The sequence below is a fragment of the Rhinolophus sinicus genome, linkage group LG04, assembly GCF_036562045.2.
Source record: "Rhinolophus sinicus isolate RSC01 linkage group LG04, ASM3656204v1, whole genome shotgun sequence".
Classification (NCBI taxonomy): Eukaryota; Metazoa; Chordata; class Mammalia; order Chiroptera; family Rhinolophidae; genus Rhinolophus; species Rhinolophus sinicus.
In genome coordinates, this window is record NC_133754.1 from 105,049,611 (window position 1) to 105,068,243 (window position 18,633).

Below are 18,633 nucleotides of genomic sequence, written 5' to 3' on the forward strand. Positions count from 1 at the left end.
AAAATGAAGCTGGGGAGAAATGTCGCCTGGAGGTGAAAGGGGACAGTGGACAAAAAGTGAGCAGAAATGGCTTCTTTTGTCAGGTTTGCCGTGACTCAGACGAGATCCTGAGTGAATTACTTAACTTCTCTTTGCTTTAGCTGTCCCATTTGTAAAGCAGTTTTAATAATACTCGAACTGCTGCCTGTGGAACAATTTTTTCTCCTCAGAAGAAATGAAAGTAGGGTACATGATAAGGTAAAACTTTTGATTTGTACTAATGAGCCAAGGTCAGCCATGTATTTTCTTGGGCCAGCTTTCTGAATGAAATAGTTTGGTTTTCACAATCCCTTGGACTTACTAGCTGTGATGACCATGATAACTACGTGCCTCAGCAAAGCACTCATTTTCTCTGGTTTGCTGCCTCCCACTCCACTAAGCAACTAAACACGCACATGCTCATGCAGCGCCACACTTTTTTTTTTTTTTTTTTTTTTTTGGGTCTTGTCACATCAGATACACATTTCAAGAAATTACCTGAAGATTTGTTTCACCATTAACGTGACATTCTCAGCTGCACTCCAATAAAGGGGATACAAGCGGGGGACCCATCACAAGTCCTTTTCAAAGTCCTTTCAAAGTCCATGTATGTGGGTGTGAGCCCTCAGACCTGTCTGACGACTGTTAGAGTTAGTAACGATGTATTAACATGCTTTTGGTGCCAGCGTGTTCGGGAACACTCTGCAACTGCACATACAAACAGGAATGAGTTCACCTGCCACTGAAATGTGCCATTTTTGGACAAGACATGACAGCTGTTAACAACATATAGCAACACTCCTGAACAGCCAGGTCTGGATGACAGGGGCAAGCTTCATCCCCTGAGACCCTATAGGTGGCTTCTAGCTGAGTTGTGCTGAGTTGTGCTGAGCTGGGAAGAGGCTGGGACATTCGCTTCATGTTTCCCTAGGAGAGCCAGCCCCATTCTATTCAGGACTGGCTCATGGTCACCCGGACTGCACACTGATGGACGTGCCTCTGAAACATGGCTGATGGAGGAGATGGGCAACATGAAAGGGTGGCCTTGGATGAGAATCATGGTGACCTGACCTTGTAGCTGTCACTGGAACTGGAAACGGCCCCGAGTGATAGAACAGAAGATTGTCCAGTTCTTTACGGTTGCTGTCATCTGTGTTCTCTGACTTTAGAGATGCCGCAGTTCATCTCCTCAGAGTCTATGCTGAGCTTCATCTACTTACAGGTATCGCAGTACCTCAAATGAGACCTAGAAAAGGGTCTCTGTTGTGGACCACAGCTTCATGAGCAAGTCAGCTTCTCCTTTCGGCAGAAGGGGAACTCAGCTTACAGTGGATTCACCTTTCTTGGGTAGGCTGTAGTTTAGGGAAAAGCAACACTCACAACCATGTGTGACCCTAACCCTTCGGGTCTCCCAGTGCCGTGGGGTTATGGTCATGGTTCAAAGAGCAGAGTCAACACAACATACGAGACCCAGAGGATGCAGTGAGAGCAGCGCGCATAGGAGCCTAGAGCTGTGAACAAACACGTTAAAAATAAAGTCCTCAAATTAAAACCTAGCCGTACACCCTAAGGAACTAGGGAAAAAGAGCAGGTTAAACCTGAAGCCAGTAGAAGGAAGAAAATAAAGATCAGAGCGGAAATAAGTAAAATAGAGCCTAGACTCACAGAAGAGAAAAATCAGTGGAAGCAAAGCTATCCTTTGGGAAGAGAACAAAGTTATAGACCTTAGCTAGATGGACTAAAAAGAGGGCTCAGTGGCAGCAGGGACCTGTTCTTCACTGTAGGGGCTCGGTGGTGCCAGGCATTGTCTTCACTCACCAGGAACTGTCTAGACTAGGAACAGATCAAGGCCATTCCTGGGAGGCTGAGTGGACAGACCAAACATCCCAGGCAGTCTTACAGTGGACAAGAGCAAGCTGACTGGGCTGCATGGGGTTAAGTTGGTGTTCAGTACAGTTAGGCAGCACTGTTGGTACTGGGGTGATATCTGGAAGGACTGTGTGACCAGCGTCTTAGAGCACAGCATTTGTCGGTGGATTGTTACCTTTCCCTCCGGAATCAGTCCCCAAGCTCAACAGTTCTGTCTTCTCCAAATGCAGGATTCAGGTTGTTGTTCTAAGTCACCATGTCCTGGGGATAGCTCTCATTCTCCATGGAAAATTCCAAATTAAATGTCGGTGTTACTGATTTTAAATAATTTTGCCCATGGACAAATGTGCTTTTGTGCAGACGTTTTTAAGAGCTTTCTGAGCAATCACTAAGGTGCAACTTGTCCCTGCAGGGCTTCATGGCCATGAGCAGCTTTCCTCAGAGGGACCAAGGCCCCAGAAACAGCATCCCTGAGCCGACACTAGGGAGGTGCTGGCCTCTGTGGGTGCATCCAGTCGCGGGTGCTTTGCTGGAATTATCCTCGCTCATTCTCTCACCCTCACCACCTAGTTGTGAGTCCCAGCGCATTGTCTTCCATCTGCCCAGACATCCCTAGAGACCGGTGTCCCCATCTGACCCACGCCTATCCAGTTTCCCACAGGGCCAGCACCTGACCTGTCCACCACTGCACGGCGCTGCCTCTGCCAGAAGGTCCGTGCTGCCCACATGGTGGACACAGAGAAGCTGTAATCCAGGAAGGCCATCCTCTCTAGACCCATGTCCTATGTCCCAACCCATCCCCAACGCCAATAACTCAAGACACCAGGACTCCTGGTTTCCTGAACTGGCAGTCTTTGCCTGCCATACCCCCAGCCTCTGTCTGACCGCAGCCTCACTGCAGCTTCATGAGGGTCCTTGAGCCAGGACCAGCCAGCCAAGCTACTCCCGATTCCTACCCCATGGGCTGTGACCAATGCACATTGGCTGTTTTACGTGCACCATTTGGGGGAGGCATGTCACCGAATGTTGGGCTCCCCTCCTGCCTGGTGTGGGAAGCCAGGAGGGCTTACGCACTGTCAGTGGCCAGAACTGCGAGCACGGCCCCACTGGCACTGTTCCAACTCGTGTGCCAAACAGCCAATGGAGTCTCCTGGTGAAGGTATTCTGTCACCAAGGCCAGGCGTGGGCACGTGAGGGGCAGACACTGCACCGGCAGCCCCAGAACACGGGCAGAGGAGGCAGAAGGGGAGTGCTGGCGGGGTGCACTGCAGGGTGCTGCTGGCCTGTCCCTTCTCTCTGTCAGGAAGGGACAGCAGGGCAGAGAGGACAGTGAGTGTGCTCATGGCTACGTGGTCACAGGGGACCAAGCGGTCTACTCGCTCCACATCAGTGCAGCTGTCTGTGATGTCACCTCTGGAAGGGATACGGGAGGGACATAGCACAGTCTGATGGCAGCCTTCTGTCTGTGCCTGTCAGACCCACAGCCTGGTGCTACCATGTGGCCCGAGGTGAAGTGTCCTCGTTCCCTGGTCCCTTTTTCTGCTACAATGACCCCAAGTTAGTTCACTCAGAGGCTCAGCAGGTACCTGCTCAGTGTGGTGTTGGCATCTGCGCCTCTCCTTTGCTATGAAGACTTCTGTGCAGAGGGACATTTCACATGCCCTCCCTGACACCTTATGTGATGTGCTATCCCACATGAGACGTTATTATTGTGAGGCTGTCCCTAACTAGAAGGATGAGAGTCTGTACACTCATCCTGGAGATAAGGCCAGGGCCTCTGCAGATGGCACATGGGGACATTGAGAGAGTGAGGCAGGAAGTTGGGGTCCATCCAAGACTGTGATGAGGAAGCGAGAGATGTTGGGGTCTGACCTAAAGCTGTGGTGGGAAGAAACGGTATCTGCCAGCCACTGAGTCCCCTCCCAATACGCCTGAAGGAGACACCATGCAAAGCTCCTTGTCACTGACTCAGTGACCGTGTGTGGCATGTGTGGCTCGGTGTGCTGCTCTTCTTGGCGTCAGCAGGTGGGTCAGTGGGAGCTCCTGGCAGAGTGAGGTTACCTGCATAGTGATGACATGTCATGCATGCTTAGTAAGATAACAGACACCTGAGGTAAAAGGAGGGTAAGTACTTAAAACTGAGGCAACACACTTTCTTATGTCCTGTAGGTATTAACATTTAGTGGCCCAGACAAGCATCTTTAAAACCTTCTGTATTTGAGTCATTTATTACTAAACTTGTCTAGGCGGAAAAGAGTCACAACATCCCGCCTTCTGTTCAACCAAACCCACCTTAATGATCTCTCCTGGAAGTTATTTTCACACTCAATGTAGGAACAGTAGCAGGTATTTACTGTTTTCATCTTCAGAACACTTTATACTTACTCATTAGTAAAAGCACGCCTGCCACTTCCTTCCCAGCCTCACGGGGCTTGTTCCCTGTTGTCTTCCCCTTTTGGAACCATTCTGCCACCTCAAAGGCGGTGATGACCATCAGTGTTTAGCAAGGACTCTGCCGTGGTGACTGCCTGGTGACATTCGCTGTCATTCAGCCTCACAGAGACCCTCGGCAGTGAGATGGTTCAATCGGCAGGAGTCACACAGAATAATGAGCCATTCAAGTAAAAAGATACTCTATTTCTCTTTACTCAGTCATTTTTGTGGTTCCAAATTAGTCATGTCTAGAGACTACTTGCAAAACTGAAGCTATCCATTAGGTAGATGGACTGTATTTTGTGAAGTCCTTTGCTTTTTCTTTTTTTTTTTTTTTTTTAATTAAATTTATTGGGGTGACAATTGTTAGTAAAATTACATAGATTTCAGGTGAACAATTCTGTATTACATCATCTATAAATCCCATTGTGTGTTCACCACCCAGAGTCAGTTCTCCTTCCATCACCATATATTCGATCCCCCTTACCCTCATCTCCCACCCCCCACCCCCTGCCCCCGTTACCCTCTGGCAACCACTAAACTATTGTCCGTGTCTATGAGTTTCTGTTTCTCATTTGTTTGTCTTGTTCTTTTGTTGTTTTTGGTTTATATACCACATATCAGTGAAATCACATGGTTCTCTGCTTTTTCTGTCTGACTTGTTTCGCTCAGCATTACTCTCTCAAGATCCATCCATGTTGTCACAAATGTTCCTATATCATCTTTTCTTACTGCGAATAGTATTCCATTGTGTATATATACCACAACTTCTTTATCCATTCATCTATCGAAGGACATTTTGGTTGTTTCCATGTCTTGGCCACCGTAAACAAAGCTGCAATGAACATTGGAGCACACGTGTCTTTATCTCTAAATGTTTTCAGATTTTTGGGTAGATACCCAGAAGAGGGATTGCTGGGTCATATGGCAATTCTATTCGTAATTCTTTGAGAAACCTCCACACTGCCTTCCATAATGGCTGTACCAGTTTGCATTCCCACCAACAGTGTATGAGGGTTCCTTTTCTCCACAGCCTCTCCAACATTTGTTATTATTTGTCTTGTTGATGATAGCCATTCTGACTGGGGTGAGGTGATATCTCATTGTGGTTTTGATTTGCATTTCTCTGATGATTAGTGATGTTGAGCATTTTTTCATATGTCTATTTGCCATTTGTATGTCCTCTTTGGAGAAATGTCTCTTCAAGTCCTCTGCCCATTTTTCAATTGGGTTGTTTGTTTTTTTGTTGTTGAGTTGCATGAGTTCCTTGTATATTCTGGATACTAGCCCCTTATCGGAGGCACTGTTTGCAAAAATCTTCTCCCATTCAGTTGGTGGCCTCTTTATTTTGTCAATGGTTTCTTTTGCTGTGCAGAAGCTTTTAAGTTTCATATAGTCCCATTCATTTATTTTAGGTTTTACTTCCATTACCTTTAGAGTCAAGTTCATAAAATGCTCTTTGAACCCAAGGTCCATAAGTTTAGTACCTATGTTTTCTTCTATGCAGTTTATTGTGTCAGGTCTTATGCTTAAGTCTTTGATCCATTTTGAATTAACTTTGGTACATGGTGACAAATAGCAGTCCAGTTTCATTCTTTTGCACATGGCTATCCAATTCTCCCAGCACCATTTATTGAAGAGGCTGTCTTTGCTCCATTGTATGTTTTTAGCTTCTTTGTCAAAAATTATCTGTCCATATTTATGTGGTTTTATTTCTGGGTTCTCAATTCTATTCCATTGGTCTATGTGTCTGTTTTTCTGCCAATACCATGCTGTTTTGATTATTGTAGCCCTGTAGTACAAGCCAAAGTCAGGAAGTGTGATACCTCCATTATTGTTCTTTTTTCTTAAGATTGCTTTGGCTATTCGGGTCTTTTGTGGTTCCAAACAAATCTGATGATTTTTTGTTCTATTTCTTTAAAATATGCCATTGGGATTTTGATGGGGATTGCATTGAATCTGTATATTGCTTTGGGTAATATGGCCATTTTAACTATGTTGATTCTTCCAATCCATGAGCACGGAATGTCTTTCCATTTCTTTGTGTCTTCTTCAATTTCTTTCAAAAATGTCTTATAGTTTTCAGCATATAGGTCTTTCACATCCTTGGTTAAGTTTATTCCTAGGTATTTTATTCTTTTTGCTGCAATTGCAAAAGGAATTGTTTTTTGTATTTCTTTTTCTGAGATTTCATTGTTAGTATATAGGAAGGCAATGGACTTTTGTGCGTTGATTTTGTAGCCGGCAACTTTACTGTATTCGTTGATTGTTTCTAATAGCTTTTTGGTGGCGTCTTTCGGGTTTTCTATATATAGCATCATGTCATCTGCAAAGAGTGATAATTTAACTTCTTCATTCCCAATTTGGATGCCTTTTATTTCTTTCTCTTGCCTGATTGCTCTGGCAAGGACTTCCAACACTATATTGAAAAGCAGAGGTGATAGGGGACATCCCTGTCGTGTTCCTGAACGTAGAGCAAAGGGCTTCAGTTTTTCTCCATTAATTATGAGATTAGCAGAGGGCTTGTCATATATGGCCTTTATTATGTTAAGGTATTTTCCTTCTATACCCATTTTATTAAGTGTTTTAATCATAAATGGATGTTGTATCTTGTCAAATGCTTTTCCTGCATCAATTGATATAATCATATGATTTTTGTCCTTTATTTTGTTTATGTGATGTATCACATTGATGGATTTTCGTATGTTGAACCATCCTTGTGCCCCGGGGATGAACCCCACTTGGTCGTGATGAATAATCTTTTTAATGCATTGTTGTATTCGATTTGCTAGAATTTTATTTAGGATTTTTGCATCGGTATTCATTAGAGATATTGGTCTGTAGTTTTCTTTTTTTGTGCTGTCCTTACCAGGTTTTGGTATCAGGGTAATGTTGGCCTCGTAAAATGAGTTAGGGAGTACTGTCTCTTCTTCAATTTTTTGGAAGAGTTTGTGCAGAATTGGTATTAGATCCTCTTTGAAGGTTTGGTAGAATTCACTAGTGAAGCCATCTGGTCCCGGACTTTTGCTTTTGGGAAGGTTTTGGATGACTGATTCAATTTCGTTACTGGTGATCGGTCTGTTTAGATTTTCCAGTTCTTCATGGTTCAACCTTGGAAGGCTATATGTTTCTAAGAACTTGTCCATTTCTTCTAGGTTGTTGAATTTGGTGGCATATAGTCCTTCATAGTATTCTTGGATGATCCTTTGTATTTCTGTGGTGTCCGTGATAACTTCCCCTTTTACGTTTCTGATTTTGTTAATCAGTGTCTTCTCTCTTTTTATCTTAGTAAGTCTAGCCAAGGGTTTGTCAATTTTGTTAATCTTTTCAAAGAACCAGCTCTTTGTCATATTAATTTTTTCTATTGTCTTTTTGTTCTCTATTTCATTTAGTTCTGCTCTAATTTTTGTTATTTCCTTTCTTCTGCTGACCTTGGGTTTTACTTGTTCTTCTTTTTCTAGTTCTTTAAGGCGTAACATGAGGTTATTTATTTGGGAGTTTTCTTGTGTCTTGAGATAGGCCTGTAATGAGATAAATTTCCCTCTTTTTTTTTTTTTTTTTTTTTATTAAATTTATTGAGGTGACAGTTGTTAGTAAAATTACATAGATTTCAGGTGTACAATTCTGTATTACATCATCTATAAATCCCGTTGTGTGTTCATCACCCAGAGTCAGTTCTCCTTCCATCACCATATATTCGATCCCCCTTACCCTCATCTCCCACCCCCCACCCCCACCCCTTACCCTCTGGCAACCACCAAACCATTGTCTGTGTCTATGAGTTTCTGTTTCTCATTTGTTTGTCTTGTTCTTTTGTTGTTTTGGTTTATATACCACATATCAGTGAAATCACATGGTTCTCTGCTTTTTCTGTCTGACTTATTTCGCTCAGCATTACTCTCTCAAGATCCATCCATGTTGTCACAAATGTTCCTATATCATCTTTTCTTACTGCGAATAGTATTCCATTGTGTATATATACCACAACTTCTTCATCCATTCATCTATCGAAGGACATTTTGGTTGTTTCCATGTCTTGGCCACTGTAAACAAAGCTGCAATGAACATTGGAGCACACGTGTCTTTATCTCTAAATGTTTTCAGATTTTTGGGTAGATACCCAGGAGAGGGATTGCTGGGTCATATGGCAATTCTATTCGTAATTTTTGAGGAACCTCCACACCGCCTTCCATAACGGCTGCACCAGTCTGCATTCCCACCAACAGTGTATGAGGGTTCCTTTTTCTCCACAGCCTCTCCAACATTTGTTACTATTTGTCTTGTTGATGATAGCCATTCTGACTGGGGTGAGGTGATATCTCATTGTGGTTTTGATTTGCATTTCTCTGATGATTAGTGATGTTGAGCATTTTTCATATGTCTATTTGCCATTTGTATGTCCTCTTTGGAGAAATGTCTCTTCAAGTCCTCTGCCCATTTTTCAATTGGGTTGTTTGTTTTTTTGTTGTTGAGTTGCATGAGTTCCTTGTATATTCTGGATACTAGCCCCTTATCGGAGGCACTGTTTGCAAAAATCTTCTCCCATTCAGTTGGTGGCCTCTTTATTTTGTCAATGGTTTCTTTTGCTGTGCAGAAGCTTTTAAGTTTCATATAGTCCCATTCGTTTATTTTAGCTTTTACTTCCATTGCCTTTGAGTCAAGTTCATAAAATGCTCTTTGAACCCAAGGTCCATAAGTTTAGTACCTATGTTTTCTTCTATGCAGTTTATTGTGTCAGGTCTTATGCTTAAGTCTTTGATCCATTTTGAATTAATTTTGGTACATGGTGACAAATAGCAGTCCAGTTTCATTCTTTTGCACGTGGCTATCCAATTCTCCCAGCACCATTTATTGAAGAGGCTGTCTTTGCTCCATTGTATGTTTTTAGCTTCTTTGTCAAAAATTATCTGTCCATATTTATGTGGTTTTATTTCTGGGTTCTCAATTCTATTCCATTGGTCTATGTGTCTGTTTTTCTGCCAATACCATGCTGTTTTGATTATTGCAGCCCTGTAGTACAAGCCAAAGTCAGGAAGTGTGATACCTCCATTATTGTTCTTTTTTCTTAAGATTGCTTTGGCTATTCGGGGTCTTTTGTGGTTCCAAACGAATCTGATAATGTTTTGTTCCATTTCTTTAAAATATGCCATTGGGATTTTGATGGGGATTGCATTGAATCTGTATATTGCTTTGGGTAATATGGCCATTTTAACTATGTTGATTCTTCCAATCCATGAGCACGGAATGTCTTTCCATTTCTTCGTGTCTTCTATTTCTTTCAAAAAAAGGTCTTATAGTTTTCAGCATATAGGTCTTTCACATCCTTGGTTAAGTTTATTCCTAGGTATTTTGTTCTTTTTGCTGCAATTGCAAAAGGGATTGCTTTTGTATTTCTTTTTTCTGAGATTTCATTGTTGGTATATAGGAAGGCAATGGACTTTTGTGCATTGATTTTGTAGCCAGCAACTTTACTGTATTCGTTGATTGTTTCTAATAGCTTTTTGGTGGAGTCTTTAGGGTTTTCTATATATAGCATCATGTCATCTGCAAAGAGTGATAATTTAACTTCTTCATTCCCAATTTGGATGCCTTTGATTTCTTTCTCTTGCCTGATTGCTCTGGCAAGGACTTCCAACACGATGTTGAAAAGCAGAGGTGATAGGGGACATCCCTGTCGTGTTCCTGAACGTAGAGCAAAGGGCTTCAGTCTTTCTCCATTAATTATGAGATTAGCAGAGGGCTTGTCATATATGGCCTTCATTATGTTAAGGTATTTTCCTTCTATACCTATTTTATTAAGTGTTTTCATCATAAATGGATGTTGTATCTTGTCAAATGCCTTTTCTGCATCAATTGATATAATCATATGATTTTTGTCCTTTATTTTGTTTATGTGATGTATCACATTGATGGATTTGCGTATGTTGAATCATCCTTGTGCCCCGGGGATGAACCCCACTTGGTTGTGATGAATAATCTTTTTAATGCATTGTTGTACTTGATTTGCTAGAATTTTATTTAGGATTTTTGCATCGGTATTCATCAGAGATATTGGTCTGTACTTTTCTTTATTTGTTCTGTCCTTACCAGGTTTTGGTATCAGGGTAATGTTGGCCTCATAAAATGAGTTAGGAAGTACTGTCTCTTCTTCAATTTTTTGGAAGAGTTTGTGCAGAATTGGTATTAGATCCTCTTTGAAGGTTTGGTAGAATTCACTAGTGAAGCCATCTGGTCCCGGACTTTTGCTTTTGGGAAGGTTTTGGATGACTGATTCAATTTCGTTACTGGTGATCGGTCTGTTTAGATTTTCCAGTTCTTCATGGTTCAGCCTTGGAAGGCTATATGTTTCTAAGAACTTATCCATTTCTTCTAGGTTGTTGAATTTGGTGGCATATAGTCCTTCATAGTATTCTTGGATGATCCTTTGTATTTCTGTGGTGTCCGTGATAACTTCCCCTTTTACGTTTCTGATTTTGTTAATCAGTGTCTTCTCTCTTTTTATCTTAGTAAGTCTAGCCAAGGGTTTGTCAATTTTGTTAATCTTTTCAAAGAACCAGCTCTTTGTCACATTAATTTTTTCTATTGTCTTTTGTTCTCTATTTCATTTAGTTCTGCTCTAATTTTTGTTATTTCCTTTCTTCTGCTGACCTTGGGTTTTACTTGTTCTTCTTTTTCTAGTTCTTTAAGGTGTAACATGAGGTTATTTATTTGGGAGTTTTCTTGTTTCTTGAGATAGGCCTGTAATGAGATAAATTTCCTCTTAAAACTGCTTTCGCTGCATCCCAAAAATTTTGGTAGGATGTATTTTCATTGTCATTTGTTTCTATGTATCTTTTGATCTCTCCTCTAATTTCTTCTTTGACCCAGTCCTTCTTTAAAAGTATGTTGTTTAGTCTCCATGTATTTGTGTTTGTTTCCGCTTTCTTTTTACAGTTGATATCCAATTTCAAAGCCTTGTGATCAGAGAATATGCATGGTATGATTTCAATCTTCTTAAATTTGTTGAGACTGATTTTATGTCCCAATATATGGTCTATCCTTGAGAATGTTCCATGTACACTAGAAAAGAATGTATAGTCTGATGTTTTAGGATGAAGTGCTCTATAAATGTCAATTATGTCCATTTCATCTAATGTGTCATTTAGGGCTACTATTTCGTTATTTATTTTCTGTTTGGATGATCTATCCATAGCTGTCAATGATGTGTTTAAGTCCCCTAGTATAATTGTGTTTTGGTCAATTTCTCCCTTTAGTTCTGTTAGTAGTTGCTTGGTGTATTTCGGTGCTCCCTGATTGGGGGCATAAATATTGATGACTGTTATGTCTTCTTGTTGTACAGTCCCCTTCACCATTATGAAATGTCCATCTTTGTCTCTTATCTTTTTCACCTTGAAGTCTGTTTCATCTGATATCATTATGGCTACACCTGATTTTCTCTGGGTACCATTTGCTTGGAGTGTCAATTTCCACCCTTTCACTTTGAGTCTATGCTTGTCCTTGTAGCTGAGATGTGTCTCTTGGAGACAGCATATGGTTGGGTTTAGTTTTCTGATCCAATCTGCTACTCTGTGCCTTTTTATTGGTGAATTCAGTCCATTTACATTTAGGGTGATTATTGATATGTGAGGATTTCCTGTCATTCTATCCTTAGTTTTCTGGTAAGGCTGTGTCTCCATTGTTTCTTTGCCATTTTGTTGTTGTCTATTATTTCTGTGTGGTGGTATTCTATGATGTTTCCCTCTGTTTCTTCTTTTATTTCAGTATATATTTCAATTCTGGATTTATTTTGAGTGGTTACCCTTAAGTTTATGTAAAAGAAAGTTTGATATTTAGAGTATTCCATTTTCTTCAGCACTTACTTTCTCCATTCCCATATTCGGTTCAGGCCTTTACTCTCCTCCTTTTTGAGTTGTGGTTGCCACAAATTGTCCCTGTTGATGGTGGTCGAATAGCCTCCTTTAGTATTTCTTGTAGTGCAGGTCGTGTATTAGAAAATTCCCTCAGCTTCTGTATGTCTGGAAAGGTCTTTATTCCTCCTTCATATCTAAAGGATATCTTTGCTGGATATATTATTCTTGGCTCATGATTTCTCTCTTTTAATAGTTTGAATATTTGGTTCCACTTCCTCCTGGCTTGTAGAATTTCTGCTGAAAAATCTGATGATAATCTAATGGGCTTTCCTTTGTAAGTTACCGTCTTCTTTTCCCTGGCTGCCTTGAGGATTCTTTCTTTGTCGTTGATTTTAGACAGCTTCAATACAATGTGCCTTGGAGAAGGCCTGTTGGGATTGAGGTAACTAGGTGTTCTATTTGCTTCTTGGATTCGAGGGTCCAGTTCTGTCCACAAATTTGGGAAGTTCTCATCGACAATTTGTTTGAATATATTCTCTGTTCCCTTCTGTCTTTCTTCTCCTTCTGGTATGCCCATTATTCTTATATTGCTCTTTCTGATGGAGTCAGAAAGTTCTTGTAGAGTTCTTTCATTTCTTTTAAGTCTCAAGTCTCTTTCTTCTTCAATTTGTGTCATTTCCAGGTTTCTATCTTCGATGTCACTGATTCTTTGCTCCATCTGGTCAACTCTACTACCTAAGCTGGTTATTTCATTCTTAATTTCTTCTATTGAGTTCTTAATCTCCAGAAATTCTATTTGGTTCTTTTTTAAGATTTCAATCTCTTTCGTAAAATGTTCATGCTGTTCTTTGATTGAGTTTCTGAGTTCCTTTAACTGCCTATCTGTGTTTTCTTGTATCTCGTTGAGTTTTTCAGAACTGCAATCTTGAATTCTCTGTCATTTAAGTCACATATTTCTGTATCTTTAAGTGCCTTCTCTGGAGATTTTTCACTTTCTTTCTGAGCTATGTTGTTGCCTTGGTTATTCATGGCGATTACTGGTTTACTATTTCTCTTCCTAGACATCTACAGGAGTGACTTCTGCAACAGGTTGATAGGAAGCGGTCTTTCTTTTGTTTGCCAGTATTTGTTGGTAAAATGTTTTATTATTTCTCCAACTGCAACTTATTTTTCTTCTCCCACACAGTACTGCTATGTTTTCTCTGCACTATTCCAACTTCTCACGCAATGGGGGAATTCCCTGGGAGACGGGCTTCTCCTCTGTTAATAGTTCGTCTAGGTCACAGGGCGCAGTGTCCCGGTGGGTATGCGGAGAGCTTTTGATGTTCCAAAGCTCTTCCAGCTGCTGATTCAGAGCCCGTATATTTCAGCAGTTCTGTTTACTCCTGCAGGGATCCGCCCAGATAGGTGGGGTCAGGGGCGGGGTGAGTTGTGAGTGGTGGCCCAGAGCAATGGCGGCGACCACCACCACAGCCGGTCCTGCTTCCACTGCTCTCTCCCCTTTGCTGGAACTAGTTGGGCTGTGAATTTGTGTTTGCGGTCCACAGATCTCAAAACAGCAAATTTTCTGTTGTTTTGATCTGACACTGCTATTGTTTCGCTTCTAGCACCGGCAGGTGGGGGCGGGGCGAGCTCTGGGAGGGGAGGGAGGGGGCGGCTAGTCTCAGTGCCTAAGGCTCCGTTCTCTGCTCGGCAGTGCGGCTTAAACTACCGTTTTCAGCCTTTTTCCCTCAGTCTTTTCTCCGAGGTCTCTGCCGTGAGCGTTGGGTTCAGCCGTGTTATATGCTGCCCCCTCAGCCCTGTGGTGCCCTGGCAGAGCCCTAGCAGTCCGGGTTCTTCCCTCTCCCGCAGCTGCGGTAGTTCCGGGAAGCAGCGAGCTCGGCGCACTGAGCTGGGTCTGCGTCCTGCGCCCGCGCGGCTCTGTCTCCGCGCGCTTCTCCCTTTCCTCCTCCCCTGCTCGCGCGAATCTCCCACCTGTAGGTGATTTCAGTCGGTAGTGGGCCTCTTCGTCTTGCCTGTCTGCTGTGCAGGGAGTCCGTTGTGGAGTTTTTGTTGTTCGATTCTTTGTAAATTCCAGGGGAGCTTTACAGAGGCTCACCTCACTCCGCCATTTTTTCTCATGTCCGCTTTTTCTTTTTTTAAAAGTACTTTTTACTTCTTGAAATTTTCTGGGCAGTGGAAATGTTCTCCTCCTGTGCATTTATGTTGTGACTTGCTGGTCCCCTCACTTAAGGTCCCGTGACTCCATCAGGTTCCAATGATGACGCCGCCTGCCACAGGACTGCCATCCAAATGTGGTCCTTACAGCTCTGTCTCTGGAGCTGAACCCTACAGATCTCAAATGAAAGAAAGCATGATTCAAACATTCTCTCTCAGTGTGTTTCCATAGATTCAGACCCCTTACATGAATTCTGAGTTATTTTGATGAGTGATTATAAATATTTTTACCCTTCAGGACACGGGCCTGAATGTAAGCACTTCTGTTACTTTTCTTCGCATTGTGGGCAGGGGGCATTTGGAGGTAAGAGAGGCACTGACTCCAGGGCAGCAGCTGCAGGTCATGACACGTTTTCTTAAGCTTGAGAAAGGATGAGTGAACAGGTTGAACAAAGCCAGATTTGTTCTACCAAGAAGCCCCCGCAAAAGTCTTTAGAACATGGCAGAGAAACCAAGAGACAAGATCTAGAAAAGTTAGGGAAGATGCCCCTGGTATGAATCTCTCTTTTTTCCTTTTTCTTGGTAAAGTGAAGGGAGGAAATGTGAAGACCAGAGTGATTTGCTTCCTTTAGAAACACTGCTCAGAGGCCTGACTTCCTGGGACAAAATCTCCCCAGCTGTTTTCTTGGTGGTAATTCAACCCTGAATGTGAGAACTGAAACCCTTTTCCACTTTCTGAAGTTATCAAGAACTATTGTGCAAATCCCTGGGTCCCTGGCCATTTTTGAGTCATTATTTGCCTTTGTAACAACTGCCTCATAAATCAGAGCACTGGGTGTCCTCAGGCACTGGCACTGCGTGTGAGTGTCCCCATCTTGGAATCACTCAGAACCACCTAGGAGGGTCAGATGGCAAGGTGGTGAAATCAGCCAGAAGTGGCGTGAGTGGAAAGTCTGAGCCTGGCCCATGGGGTCACCTAGGCCCCAGTTCCCCCCTGAGGCCCCTCCTTTGTTTTCACTTCTGTTGTTCCAATAAGTCATGGTTCTTGGCCTGTGAGTGCTGACCTCTCCCATTTCGTCATCCAAACCACCACATCAAAGCCCAGGGAGGAAGCTCAACCTTGCTTGAGTGCGGCTTTGCCTCTCTTGGTTTTTTTAGGTAAGGAATCACCTGAGTTTTGCAAGGTGGTGACACAGTGAAAGTACAAGTGAAAGATTCACTTCAACAACCAGGGCTGTATTTTCTTGTAGGTAGGAGAGAGTATTTTTAAAATGTTTGAAAGTGCTTTCTTTTCCTCAAGTAAATGAGTTGATATTTTTGGCTAATTCTTTTGGGGTTATGGAGATAACCTAAAACTGAACCTCCTTTATCTGAGTATAGTTACTGGTGGTTGTCCATATGTAAGATGAGTTATCATCACCAACTATATAAAGAAAAATGTCTACTGTCACTTATATCCGTTATTTGCGATGTTTCTTCCTTAGTTCATGAAACTGACCTGTCAGTGGAAACTATGCTTCGTCTGAGGAATGTATGAGTGAGTGTTGTCACAATGAGCGTCGTCCTGCTTTTGGTCCATGTGGTGGAGATGTTGGCATTTGAGTCCATATGAAACATTTTCCCTGAGGTTCTCTCCTCAGGCATTTACTCGTCTGGAAAATGTTAGTGGGAAAACGTGAGCAGAACTTTGGAACCAGGCCTCTCTCCTTGGTGTTGACCAGGCAGGTTGCAGCTTTGCTGATCCTGCCTTCAGCCACAAAATGGGAAGAACACGTCCACTGTGCAGGACGGTGACGGTCTGAAAGATAGCATGTGCAGAGCCATGGAGCATTGATGTGGGACTTGCAGTGGGTCACCACAGCAGTGAGGTTGCCGCTGGCACGAATGCCTTTACCTTGTCCTCCACCATAACTCACTGCACTGCTCTTCTCCAGGACCAGAAGGAGCCCCTGAGCTCCTCCTGATCTGCAGCGTGGGCTGAGTCCTGTGACTTTAACATAGTCAAGGGGCCTTATAGATGGAATACTGAAAATAACGATTCCTTATGACTTGGGTCATGGAGATTTGGTGATCTGGTGTTGACTTGAAGACAGTGTGCTGTAATGTCATTGTTCAAATGGATTTGAAAGTCATTCCCTCTTCCAGAGGTGATTCATTTGCAACTGTAATTGGTAGTGTTGCCAGAGGAATTCCTGCATGGCTCCTGCAGACAACAGGCTGCATTTCTGTGTGTTGGGAAACAGTGAAGGTCAGCAGAGAATGTTAACAATGATAACCTTTCAGCATCCTCATCATTTTCACATCTGACATTTTCTTGGTGGTGGCTTCACTGGCAGTCTTCGTATCAGTTGACATTTACCTTCTGTGCTTTGTGGAGTAAGCTCTCCCTGCCAGGTCCTAACATCAAGCCCAGTACAAATTGATCACATCAAAAAATCAGAAAATCAATTCCCTTGTTCTCATTTCGATGAGGTAACAGTAAACATGGCTTAAAGCAATTAAATCACGGTGCTTGGGGACTGGGTCTTCTCAGATGGCGCATTTGTTTCAAGTGGGAGACACTTGGTCTTTATCTAATTCTGGGAAATTGACGAGGACTTGAGTAGGATGTGGCCTCATGGGGAGCAAAAGCATATGCCCGCCAGGTGTGGAGGCTCCAGGACACTGGGGTAAGGTGGGGGGGACAGGACTGCAGATGAACCAGCTCTGAAAAGGGACAGATGGCTCCAGAAAGACTCCAAAGTGCAACAGAAAGAATCATAAACTGGCTGGGAGGCGTACATTGATTTTAGACACTGAGAACTGGGCTCTGCGGTGACAGAGAAGGGCTACTGGTGGGGACACGGTGGGGGCACAGAGATTAGCCCTCTCCCTCACCGTCTCCCATGTGGCTCCCGGTGACTGAGATGAGGTGATTGCAGAGCAGACATTAGCAGTGGCAATGACTCAAGCAGAAGCATACCAGAAGGGCTCCAAGACCCCCCTTACAAAGAATGCAGCATTAAAGGCCTCGATAAGAAGTTCTTTCTAAATCCTTTGCAATGTAATTTCCAGGACTTCCAAGTTTCTAGAGTTAATATATTAAGAATCTATTTTCTGGTTTCTATAAATTGTTTATATTGTCAGAGGTTTAATAAATCTACCTATATTTTAAAGAGATTGGAGGACTGATGGATCTTGTACTCCCCACAGCATTGCTGTGGCCCTAATCTGTGCAGGAGCTGCACAGCAGCATCCAGAGGCCATTTAGAGTGGACAGAGCTGCAGGAAGTTTTGGATTTAAAAACAGACACTCCAACAGGCTGGCTCTTCTCTCACCAGCTTCTCAAGGGTGCACGTTCTGTAGCCCCAGAGTTGTTGGGGATCAAAGCTTTGGGTGCCACCCTGAAAGTCCCATTCCTGCTGGACTGGGGGACCTCAATGTCAGCTCAGGTAGCATCTCTGGCAGAGTTGAAATGTGTTTGAGGACACAGTAGGTGTGTCACTGAGTTGAGACAGATGACCATCTCACCAAAATTGTCCCTGTTTTGGAAGTAATTGCTAGCCTGACTCCATCCTAATTGACAGCATGAAAACCAAGGCCATGTGCATATGATGATTGAGTTGACTGTCCCTACCCCCACCTTCTAGAGGGTTCATGCAGCTTAGCGTGACTTGAGTGCATTAACTGAAGAGAGGGCATAGGAGACCCTCGTGTGCCTGATATATCATGAACAGATGCTCTCTGATATGTCACTGGAACCTTCTTAAAGGATTCATTTTCCCTGTAAAGGAACAAGAAAATTTTAATTATCTGATCGCTACCCCCCAATATCAGGTTAGTGAGTGGGAAAGCGCCATGTCCTTGTGGTCAGAGTGGGCCTGAGCCTTGACTTTATTTTTGTGAGGCACTTGGAGAAGTCCGTCTGGGACCCACAGCACATTACTTAGTACCACCGGCCCCACCATGGCCCCTGGTGCCCTGCCAGCTCTTTCCAGGCATTATCCTATTTAGTGCCTTTCTTTGCATAAATTAGACAGATGGAGATGGACCAGGCTAAGATATGAAACAAAGATTGATATAATAAATCAAATTTAAAAATAAAATACAGATTTTTTTTATTAAAGTTTATTGGGGTGACAATTGTTAGTAAAGTTACCAGGTTTCAGGTATACATATGCTTAGATGTTCTTTTTTGAGTACTCTCTATATGTCAGGCACTTGCCATGTGTGATATGTTAGTCATGTCACGACTGTCATCCCATTAAATGCTCACAGCAGCTCCATGAGGCATGTACTGACTGTGGCTGATAGTCGTCTGGTCAC

General features: G+C 42.8%; 1 long non-coding RNA gene across 2 annotated transcripts in view; it reads left to right on the forward strand.

Annotated features, from left to right (window-relative positions):
* The window catches only part of LOC109438844 (uncharacterized), a 139,221-nt gene that overhangs the window by 86,546 nt on the left and 34,042 nt on the right, over positions 1-18,633 (forward strand). The gene's annotated exons all lie outside the window — the stretch shown is intronic.